Raw genomic sequence first — 7,500 nt, 5'->3', positions numbered from 1 at the left:
TTCTGTGTTGCTGTTGTTCAGCGCGCGGCCGTGTTCGGCCTGTCGGTGGGATGTAAAGATCAGATTAGATTAGATTAGATTAGATTAGATTAGATTAGATTAGATTAGATTAGATAGTCTGTGGTGCGGACGCACGAGTCAAAGCTCAGCCGAGTCTCAAGTCCTGGAGGGAAAGTTCGGTTCGGTTCAAAGCAAGTCCAAAGTCAAGAGAGGAAAGACTGAGGCAAGACTTGATGAGGCGAGTCTCAGGTCCAAGACAGAAAACAAGACCAAGACCGAGTCCCAGAAAGCAAGACCGAGTCCCAGAAAGCAAGACCGAGTCCCAGAAAGCAAGACCGAGTCCCAGAAAGCAAGACCGAGTCCTAGAAAGTAAGACCGAGTCCAAGAAAGCAAGACCCAGTCCCAGAAAGCAAGACCGAGTCCCTGGAAGCAAGACCCAGTCCCAGAAAGCAAGACCGAGTCCCAGAAAGCAAGACCGAGTCCCAGAAAGTAAGACCGAGTCCTAGAAAGTAAGACCGAGTCCAAGAAAGCAAGACCGAGTCCCTGGAAGCAAGACCCAGTCCCAGAAAGCAAGACCCAGTCCCAGAAAGGAAGACCGAGTTCAAGAAAGCAAGACTGAGTCCTAGAAAGTAAGACCGAGTCCCTGGAAGCAAGACCGAGTCCCTGGAAGCAAGACCCAGTCCCAGAAAGCAAGACCCAGTCCCAGAAAGGAAGACCGAGTTCAAGAAAGCAAGACCGAGTCCGAGAAAGTAAGACCGAGTCCTAGAAAGTAAGACCGAGTCCAAGAAAGCAAGACCGAGTCCCTGGAAGCAAGACCCAGTCCCAGAAAGCAAGACCCAGTCCCAGAAAGCAAGACTGAGTCCCAGAAAGGAAGACCAAGTCCAAGAAAGCAAGACCAAGTCCAAGAAAGCAAGACTGAGTCCAAGAAACCAAGACCAAGACCGAGTCCCAGGAAGCAAGACCGAGTCCCAGAAAGCAAGACCGAGTCTTAGAAAGCAAGACCGAGTCCCAGAAAGTAAGACAGAGTCCAAGCAAGCAAGGCTGAGTCCCAGAAAGCAAGACCGAGTCCAAGAAAGCAAGAGCGAGTCCCAGAAAGCAAGACCAAGTCCAAGAAAGCAAGACCAAGTACAAGAAAGCAAGACCAAGTCCAAGAAAGTAAGACCAAGACCGAGTCCAAGAAAGCAAGTCTAAGACCGAGTCCCAGAAAGTAAGTCCAAGATCGAGTCCTTGAGGGAAAGTTAAGTCCACCGTCAGATTGAGTCCCAAGTCCTTGAAGGGCAAGTCTCAGATCCTCAGATCAAGTCTCCAGTGTGGTCAAAACAAGTCAGTCTGGTTAGACCAAGTCTCAAGTCTCGTCTTAGGCCATTGAAGGTTAGTTAATCAGACACAAGTCAGTCTGAAGTAAACCAAAAAAAGATCCAGTTCAAGTCACCGGTCTTGTCAAAAAGAGTCTTCATCAAGTCTTTTCCTGCAGGTCCAAGTCAAACCACAAGTCTCAAAAAGCCAACTGCAAGACAAGTGATCGAGTTCTGAGATCTCTGACGTATTGATTGGTTCTGGCTCGAAGAAGAAGAAGAAGAAGAAGAAGAAGAAGAAGAAGAAGAAGAAGAAGAAGAAGAAGAAGAAGGAGAAGAAGAAGAAGAAGAAGAAGAAGAAGAAGAAGAAGAAGAAGAAGAAGAAGAAGACGACGCTCGTATATAAAAACAGAAATGTGCGAAAAGGACTCGCAGGAGAGCCCGAGCTCACAATCGGTTGATGTATAAACGCTTTCCCGACGTGGAGGGATGAAACCAGGACACCTCCTGCCACCGGAGAGGCTTCAAACGGCTGCACACACACACACACACACACACACATACCCACACACACACACACACACACACTTATTCTCCCTTTGACAGTTAGCGCTCTACATCTGTTCAACACTGCTTTCCACACACACAGAAACACACACACGTTGACGTCAGTCCAGAAGTGCTTTTGTGCAATTAATCTCTGCTGCCGAGCGCCCTCGCATCCCTCGCATCCCCCGCATCCCTCGCATCCCTCGCATCCCCCGCATCCCTCGCATCCCTCGCATCCCTCGCATTCCTCGCATCCCGCTGCTGCAGACGCACCAGGTGGAGAGCTTTGCCTTCCAGCGGCGGCGGGGAACGCAGCCGACTCTCAGCGTCCCTTTAAGATCTTCTGCCTCGATCTGTCGCCTTTTTTTAAAAAAAAGGAAGGGAAGGAAGGAGGAGGAGGTGATGGGGGGTTCAAATCCCCACAGTATCCCCCCCTTCGCTTCATTGAAGGATGATAATAACTTCAGCTTTTGTTCAGCTGAAAGTTAGAGAGCGGCAGAGGAGAGGACGGGGCATGTTGAGAGAGCAGAGAGGACGTCCTTCAGCTGCGTGTGCAGACTGGAAGTGTTCACGCTGCTGGAGAGAAGACGATCTGCTGAACAACCAAACGCACACACACACACACACACACACACACGCAAAAGAAAAGACGCAGCAATGTGTCCGTGCATGATGACTGCACTGTTTATCCAACATGCAAAGACAAATACATCAGATCACGTAAATCTGAGCGATTGCTTCCACCAGATTCAACTCTTTAAATCCCAATCCTCCCCTCGGGGGGAAGACTGAGCGATTGTGATATAAAACTGTAAATTATAGCTTGTTTTATGAAAGAAAGCTCCAGAACTGCTGCATTTGGATGTATTGAACACCATAAGTAATATACAAGTGAAATATATGGTTTAGTACATGAGAAAATTCAAATAGCCCAAATGGCCCCAATGGGTCCAATGGACTCATTGGGGCCATTGGGGCCCAATGAGTCCTCGCCTGAATGTTCTCTGTACTAAACCCTCTCTAACTTCGTTCTGCCTTTGCAGAGAGAAGGTTCACATGTTGAAGGTTCACATGTTGAAGGTTCACATGTTGTGCTGTGTTGTAGTTGGACTTTACAGCTGCATCATTTCAAACTATTAATCATCCTGAAAGTCTTTTTTTTCATCATTGGACCTGAAACCTTTTCATTTCCTCTCAACAAGTAACATGCAGACTGATATTTATGCATCCGAACAACATCTCACATGTGTTGCTTCCATTATAACACCAACATTCAAACAGCACTCGTGGTTGCAGAGATTTGGGGAGGACATTTTCAATCAAAAAGGCCTAAAAAATAGTTTGGTTTTCAAAAGGTTCCAAACGCAGCTAAACTACCAATAATGATCCAATGGAAACAGATTTCCTAACTTGTTTAAAAAGGTGGTTTTAATGATCTAGATTGAAATCCAAAGCAAACCGCAACAGATCCACCTGGTCAGAAAGGGGCGTGGCTTAAAAATAGGTGCATTTGTTGTGTAGTTTAAATTGCACAGATGACAATGATGTAACTTTTAGGAGATCTGAAACAGACACATCGCATATAACCATTGTTTCAACAAGTTGAAATATTAATGCTTTTAAAATAATGGTTGCAGCTAAAAAAAACATCCTTGACTTCTTTTCGACTCATTTACTTTGATGTTATCGTTGTCCTTTGCTGCAAAGCTTCTATAGTTTGTACTCCAGGGTCTCCTGTCATGGTGCACCTTGTGATCCAGTGGCTGAAGTGTCTAAAGCACTTCTTTGTTGGCGTCACTGTCCCTTTAAATGCTCGGCGGCGGCGGCGGCGGCGTTCCAGAGGATGCTCAGCTGCAGCACCGAGGGTCTGAATCTGTTTAGCGTCTAAACAAGCAGCCGTCGAGCTGGAGGTCACAGACGCGAGCCGAGGAGGCCGAGGGAAGCCGTAAAAAACAAATAAACACAACGAAGACAAACGCTTCAAACCAGACGTCAACAACCTGCCGGCTGCAATAAAGAGCTGCAGCTGGACGGAGCACCTGAAGCCTCCACCTGAGGACCCCTCGCTCTGGTTCCAGGTTCTCACAGGAACCCTGCAGAGCGCCGTCACGACCAGGAGGAAATGTCATTGATTGCATGTAGATATTTACCTGTTTCCTCTTTTCCCAGGGTGTTCGGGCAAAAGAGTCCCCCGGGTGCCTGAGCACCCACTTATAGTTCCGGGTGGGACCAGGTGGAGCAAAGGGGGAGGAGCAAGTGCTGTCTACTGGGGATATATGTTAGTAAGGTTATTTTTGGGGTTGGCACATTAACATAAATGTTTAAGGCTCATATTTCTGGCCTATGGAGGCGTGGTCTGAGCCAATTAGTTTGAAAGGAGCTTCATTTGTTTGCGGAGCGGCGTGTGAAATAAAAATCATGCTGCAACTCAACGGCTCGGTCTCCCGATTGCCTCTTTTTTATTGATCTGGCCACTCGGTCGTCCTCACAGAGAGCATTCACATTCACCGCCGGTTATGAAATATGTCTTGTATGGATTAACGTCAAGGTTTCTTTCTGTCTGAAGCAACATGAAGTCATCGTTAGAGGCAAAAACACCACGCGCATCTTAACACACGTTTGAAATATGGACCAAAAATATGAAGCTGCAGCTTCAATAAATATATATATATATATATATATATATATATATATATATATATATATATATAAAACCGCCATAAAGTGTCTTATCTCATCAAACTGATTCAACTTTACAGGTTTAATTACAAAGAGACTTTTTTATGACTGTTATTTTATTTATTTTTAAATGAATGCGCAGACCAACACAGAAAAAAAATATGAATTTGTGATCATGCCTTCCAGAAAAATAACTTTTAAAAATGCATATCTTGTTTAAAACTACAAATACAGCCCTGGAAATTAAACATATTTTCCTCACATAATCAAATAATTTATCATATAACAGGTTTATAGTTCTGCATAAAATTGAATTACCAAACAGAATTAAGTCAATTGAGATTATTGCACAGAAAGTTACCTCAGGAAAGTATTAAAAAATATCAAGAACACTCAACATACGACACGATGTGTTATTAAAATCCCTGCTTTTTGTCTTGCAGGCTCAAAGGGACAAACTTCTTTAAAATCAATAGAATTATCAAGAAGATTTACGAGCAGAACCGTGAACAAAGGGACCCGAAGAGAAATGTCAAAAGTGTGATATTAATAATATTATTAGTATTATTAAGGCCTGGGGGCGTGACCTCGTGACCTTCAGCGTCTGCAGAGCGACAGAAAAGAGTGAAACACTGTTTTCATGAAGCGTTGAAGACGGAGACGATCCACCGTCACAAAGTCAATTTCTGAAACTCTTTTCAAAAGTTATAAAAAATAAAAATAAAAACTGCCTCGCAGCCAAGAAAAGAGAGAGAGAGGAAGAGACGTGTAACACGAACGCCAATAAAAGACAAACAACACAAACACAGGACCAGAATCACAAACAAGGTTGTGGAATAATATCGCGAACACGAGCAGAATGAAATAACAACAACAACAACAACAAAATGAAGCGGCTAAAAAAGCAATTTACTTAAATTAAAAAAAAAAAAATGTTTTTTTTCTGTTTTCCTCCAAACAACAAGGTGTCGTTTTAATGAGGCGACAAAACACGCGTTTAATTGAAGAGGTTTAATCTAATAAATACTGGCTGCAGGAAAGTAATATGAACTGCATGTAAAGCACACACACACACACACACACACACACACACATCGCAACTGTTCTAACAAAATGCTGTTAATGGAACGAAGAGGAGCATCGTCTCTCCTCCTCCTCCTCCTCCTCCCATCAAAAACAAATTAATTTTCCTCCGCTCGCTGATTAAAAATGTAGCGACCACATGTGGCTGTGAGCCGCGTGCAACAGGAGCCCAGTATGCAAATCTCACCCTTTTTAAGACTTATCTACATATCAAATATTCTCCAGGCTTCACAAACGCTGAGATATTGTACGCTGACCAAAGGCCTGGACGCGTGTGTGTGCGTGCATAGCTTCATTTGGCGTGTGCGTGTGTGTGTGTGTGTGTGTGTCAGATGGTAGCTGCAGACAGCGGTGTGTCTGAGCTCTCATGTTTATCAAAGAGAAGCAGTTATATCTGAGAGCGCTGGATGGCCTTGTGCTGCCAAAGCTAATCACAGCGATGTGTGTGTGTGTGTGTGTGAGCGTATCTATTTCAGTGTGTGTGTGTGGGGGGGAGTGTGTGTATTTGTGCGTGCATACTAAAGTGTGTATGAGGAGAAACAAACTTGGTATTGCGTAGAGGTGAGGTGGCACAAGTTGAATTAGCGGCAACAAGCTAGAAATGTGTGCATATCTATTTCAGTGTGTGTGTGCATGTGTGTGTGTGTGTGTGTGTGTGTGTGCATGTGTGTGTGCGTGTGCATCATACTCGATGATTATGTTACATTATGTTTTCGAGCCGTCCGCCGGGCCGAGAGAGTTGCTGTCGGGAGGTGAATATAAATGAGTCGGCCCTCAGTTTGTTTGCGTTTTGACTGAGCAACTACGGCAACTACGGCAACTACGGCAACTACAGATACGGCGGATGCTCGTGGTGCGCGTTGACAGGTCCATGGCGCGTCTGCCATTCAAGAACTATGACATAAAAAACATAAAAACTGCATTTGAAACTCAAACTGTCGAGCGCTCTGTCTGACTTTTCTTTTTCCCAGGGTCCCTGAACTACACATGTTTTCCCATGGACACTTGATTTTGTTTCTCCTTGAGGTGAAGGAATGTAATCTTCCATCAAGGTGCCTATAAAACTAGCTCACTCCATATATACATATATATATATGAGGGAAAGGGCTAGAACCAAGAGTTATGTCCTTGAGTCTTAAAATATCTTCATTTGAGTAAATATTTAGCAGCCAAATCAAATAGTTTACACGTTATTCAACCTTTGTTTCTTCATTTTGCATTTAATACTCGCCTCGTTCCTTTACAGATCTTGTATGAAGGCGTTAAAGTCGTCCATGAATATGAGATATGACCCCTCCTCGGCATAACAGAGGGCGGGCATTTCCTTGCCGGTTATTGGCGTACCTCTGGGTTTTCACCCGTTCATTTTGTTTGTACGCCCCCTGGTGTTTCCAGAGGATGATGCAACAGACATTAGGGAGAGTATAAAGCGTCTACACGGCGTCTGCGGTAATAAACGACGCGTGATGGTCCAACATGTCGCGGTAAAGACCTCGTGATCGCGTCAGAAGAACTCGGTTACAAGTCTGAAGTGTTTATACCTCATCAGAGCCTCATTTCCACGACTGATACGTCTCAAGTTATGACGTCTTCCTCTGGTCTCGGTGGGCTCACTTGACGATAACGGAGCCCTTTGTCTGGACCGTCTCACCCTCGTAAGACATTCAAGACTCACGACTTGCACTTTTGCGTTCTGCAAAAGGTTTTTTTGGGCGCAGAACCAAAACAAGAAGCCAGACTTTTTGCAGAGAGACGTTCAAACCCCGGCTCGTTTCTCACCTCCGCACAGCTGGACCCTCTTCGGTCGGGCTGGGAGATTTAGTTTAGAGGGTCAGACGATCCGAACTCCGCTCGGTTCGGAAAGGCCTTCGTCCGGCCAACAGTTGTTGAGAAT

The 7,500-nt window shown here is 44.9% G+C and overlaps 1 protein-coding gene across 1 annotated transcript in view; it reads right to left on the bottom strand.

The window, feature by feature from the left end:
• Positions 1–7,500, bottom strand: part of LOC137802196 (neuronal PAS domain-containing protein 3) — a 218,638-nt gene that overhangs the window by 181,978 nt on the left and 29,160 nt on the right.

This window comes from Clinocottus analis, unplaced genomic scaffold, assembly GCF_023055335.1.
Source record: "Clinocottus analis isolate CAN_PGR_092001 unplaced genomic scaffold, fCliAna1.0.p SCAF_5, whole genome shotgun sequence".
Taxonomy (NCBI): domain Eukaryota; kingdom Metazoa; phylum Chordata; class Actinopteri; order Perciformes; family Cottidae; genus Clinocottus; species Clinocottus analis.
Note: the sequence above shows the minus strand (reverse complement) of the source record. Positions and strands in the feature narration are given on the sequence as shown.